Source organism: Magallana gigas, chromosome 8, assembly GCF_963853765.1.
Source record: "Magallana gigas chromosome 8, xbMagGiga1.1, whole genome shotgun sequence".
In the NCBI taxonomy this organism is placed as follows: Eukaryota; Metazoa; Mollusca; class Bivalvia; order Ostreida; family Ostreidae; genus Magallana; species Magallana gigas.
In genome coordinates, this window is record NC_088860.1 from 9,405,974 (window position 1) to 9,410,628 (window position 4,655).

Consider the following 4,655-nt stretch of genomic DNA (forward strand, 5'->3'; position numbering starts at 1 on the left):
ATTATAATAACTCGACCAAGACTAACTATAAAACAATTCCCGTAATATTGATTACTCTCACCTTGACAATGATATATCTAGTTCTAGAATAACCTAGGTTCCTAGTGTATAAAATGTATGCAAAAACGTTTATAAACGAAATTATAAAATCATTGTCATAAGAGTTTCTATAAATCTATAATTAGCAAGTAATCTTGTTTTTTAATGAAATAATCTAAAGGACACTGTAATTAGATTAAGAATTCACGAATCTGAGTTAAAATTGAATTGATTAAATTCGTTACTACACAATTAAGGTAATTATAAACGATGATTTGCTTTTTTTTTCTTGATTGATTGTATATAATGTGTATTGCACGAACATGAGTAAACAAACATTATTTTTTTTCTTTATTAACTAAAGGCACCTTGGTTACAACCAGATAAGAACGATCGATTCCAATGCATTTGATGGTTTAATACAAATGCAAACTTTGTAAGTACATTATATATATATATATATATATATATATATATATATATATATATATATATATATATATATATATATATATATATATATATATGAGGCGAGAGAATTTGGTCTTGCAAACATCTGCTTATACAGTCCTAGTGGCTTGACTTCTGGATAATACCGTATCAAAATCAACACTTTCTAATTGTCATTAAGTATTTGCATAACCAAAGTATATATTGCCTGAAAACATTACATTATAAAAGAATATAGCAGAGAATTATACGTACGAGGGTCAATGACAAACGCAGACGATGTGACTGTCTATCATATATTTTTCATTAAAGTCTTAACTAACATTGATTTATGCAACAATACTTATTCTATTAACATATGCAGTTTCATTCTATTTGATGAAAAGGTATTTTTGTTAACCGATTTTGAAATCAACATGTTTTGTCACCACTGCGCACGGTAACGTTGAAATTATAACGTCAAGGTTATAGAAATATGCAATCTTTCTATCATCACGAGTCGTTTGTGCTTTTCCCCATACAATTGAATTCGGCATTATTTCACTTGACATCTAGTTTGTTCACATTTGTTCGAAAATCATAAGTTACTTCCTCGAAATTTTTTTTTTATTGCATGTCTTTTCGTTTACAGCATTAAAATCTCTGAATGTCAGATGACGTTCTTTATTTTTTTATCAAATAATTACAGATATTTTACTCTCTTTCGTATTGTTTGATGTTCAACATACATTTACCACAACCCCACAAAATGTGTTAGAGTTCAACATAAATGTGCAAATAATTTGTGACTTTTTTTCTACCATTGAGCATTTTTACACTTTTTATCGGCTTTTTCCCAAGTAAGATCAAAACTGTTTAGACTTTTCGTTGCACCGTGATGTTTAGCGACGTCGGTGTTTTGTTTTAGGCCCAATTTATGGAAATATTACTTTCACCATAATATGATTTATTATTCACACAACACAAAGCTGGATCATGCGCCGTGGCCTCATTTTTGCAGGATTAGATTCTAAATAATTTTGAGAAATAACGGAATACATGAACTTTTTTTTATTTCAATTTGTTTGAAACAATTTCTTAATCATGTCTACTAAATTTAGCAATTATATGAACCTAAATAACATGACTATGGCAAAAGTCTTCGTATATTTATTGATCCTCGAATATATAGAAATTATACGTATATTACTGGAAAAAAATTGTTTTGCAGTTGGAATTAATGATAATGTTACCTACCATCAACTTAAGCATTTATTCATTTTGAGAAATCTAAACGCATATACTAAGTATCTATATTTCCATGAAAAATGTACTTTGTTCTTTTCAGATGTATAATGGTATGGATATCTTATTATCCGAACACAACTAAATACTCATTGTTCACCTTCGATGCTAAATTAATATTGATTAATTTCTTGTTGTCGTATTTTGATATATTTTGTAAACCCTCAATTCTGGATCTGTAATTGAAACATCTAATTATATACATTCATTTTATTCAAGTATAATAAAAACCCGTGCGATGTTGCGAATGAAATCTGTAACTTTTTGTGAGTGTGAGAGTGTTTGTACTTGGGCGTTTTATTTATTTACATAATCCTCGAAATAAAGACCCAGTGCAGCTGAAATCAATCATACCAAGGATTCAGAGTTATTTATTCACAAGACCCTGCGACAGTTGCATTTGCTCATTTTCCAAAGTAATGTAGACGAATCTCATAAATATCAAAAAGCATACCTTTTTGCAATTATATATAAACCCATACTCTCCTGACTTCAAATGTCAAATGATGTCTTTTAACCATGCAAACTAATTATTCACATTAGTATGGCTATTTTGTAAGATCTTGTTTGGGATATTCAATGTAAGCTTCATGTTCTTTTGTAATGTCCAATTGTCCAGGATTTTTACCCAGAAGCTTTTAGAAAAAGCAAAACGAAATCTAAACCCCTAAAAGGGGGAATCTTACGTTTATTGTAACAGCATATACACGCCAGAACTCTACTATGGACACCATTAAAAACTTTCTAAATTCATTTTTGCAATTTGTCAAGTGCACTCAAGTGTCTGGGAGTAATTCTTTAATTAAAGAGGTGGCAATGATTAAAAAATACCACAGCTCCTGTCACCATTATTGAACACATGTAAATTATTCTAATGTTTTTACAACTGCATTTATTCATGAACTTCCACATAGCATATAATTGTTTAAACAAATTATCAATGAGAAGAAAATTAGAATCAATAACACATCGTTTATCCTACCAAAGTACTGTTGAGTTATTTAAGAAATAAACAACGTTATTTAGTGAACATGGCGTTATGAATAGCAATTGCTCTGTTGGCATATTCCATGATGCGCGCTAGCGCATCATGGAAAATATGCCAGCAGAGCAGTTGCTATTCATAACGCCATGTTCACTAAATAATCGTTGTTTATTACTTATATTTGCACTTTACCACTCGCAAATATCCTGTATTAGCCTAGACCTTGACATTTAGCTATTACAACAAAAGTAAACATTCAGACTGTAATGTATCTTTTTAATTCACATAGATTTGTTAACAGAATCAATGATATGTTATAACAGTAATTTCTTTAAAATGTTATCAAAAACATGTTTTAATATTAAATACGTCAATTTTAATGGAGTTGGAGAAAAACATATGATGTATCGTATAGTGGTTTAAATCTATAACGTCATGGAAAAGTATATATAACGTTACACCTTTATGACGTCATAGTATACTGACAGAGCAATTGCGATTATAGAGAAATAATTGCAGCTCCTCCGTATGGGCTTACAGTGGGAAAGAACAATGGAAATGCAAATATATGCTATAGGAAATCGCTTAATGAGTATATAATCGGCTTGTTGCTGATTTTTTAATATAATCTTTAGTAATATTACTCTTGCGGTATATCCATACAGTGATTGAAGTTCTGTTACCTTGTAGGAGACTTTATGATAACAATATCACGTTGTTGACCGAGCAAATGTTTAAGCCACTTCCGAACCTACGAAATCTGTGAGTATTTTATAAAGATTAGGAATACTTTTGATATTTTTAAATGAAAGTTGAACATTTTGACTTTCATATATTTTTCTTCATAATTTACATCTTATTACTAGTCTATTCAATATTATATTAATTACATGTATGAAACTTTGAAACATTTAAGAAATAAACAACGTTATTTAGTGAACATGGCGTTATGAATAGCAATTGCTCTGTTGGCATATTCCATGATGCGCGCTAGCGCATCATGGAAAATATGCCAGCAGAGCAGTTGCTATTCATAACGCCATGTTCACTAAATAATCGTTGTTTATTACTTATATTTGCACTTTACCACTCGCAAATATCCTGTATTAGCCTAGACCTTGACATTTAGCTATTACATCAAAAAGAAACATTCAGACTGTAATGTATCTTTTTAATTCACATAGATTTGTTAACAGAATCAATGATATGTTATAACAGTAATTCCTTTAAAATGTTATCAAAAACATGTTTTAATATTACATGTAAATACGTCAATTTTAATGGAGTTGGAGAAAAACACATGATGTATCGTATAGTGGTTTAAATCTATAACGTCATGGAAAAGTATATATAACGTTACACCTTTATGACGTCATAGTATACTGACAGAGCAATTGCGATTATAGAGAAATAATTGCAGCTCCTCCGTATGGGCTTACAGTGGGAAAGAACAATGGAAATGCAAATATTTGAATATGTCTAATTCTACATTAAAAATATATGTTATGATTATGTGTTATTACATGTTATTATATATTATATTATATATTATTATATTATATATTATGATTCAACATTTAATATTGCTTTAGTATACAAATGTGACATGTTTATAATCTGGATAACTCCAAAAATTAATTTTCTTTAGGTATATAAAGGGGAATCCGTTTGAGTGTAGTTGTGATTTGGAATCGTTTACGGTGTTTGTGCAGACAAAGGGATTGGTGGTTAACTACTTTGGTGAAAAACCCAAGTGCAACTCCCCAGCTCATTTAAAAGGGGTACAGATCATAGATGTCTCATTCAAAGATATGGGCTGTAGCACAACATATGGCAAGTACAATGTAAAAACATGTCTACTGTAATGTTTATAATTTTAATTTTCATTGCATGTGGT

At 29.8% G+C, this 4,655-nt stretch overlaps 1 long non-coding RNA gene across 1 annotated transcript; it reads left to right on the forward strand.

The window, feature by feature from the left end:
- The first annotated feature begins 405 nt into the window (after nucleotides 1-405).
- LOC117689629 (uncharacterized) lies at nucleotides 406-4,655 on the forward strand. The gene is made up of 3 exons (XR_010708297.1): nucleotides 406-475; nucleotides 3,449-3,520; nucleotides 4,407-4,655. It is a non-coding gene; the product is annotated as an uncharacterized lncRNA (long non-coding RNA).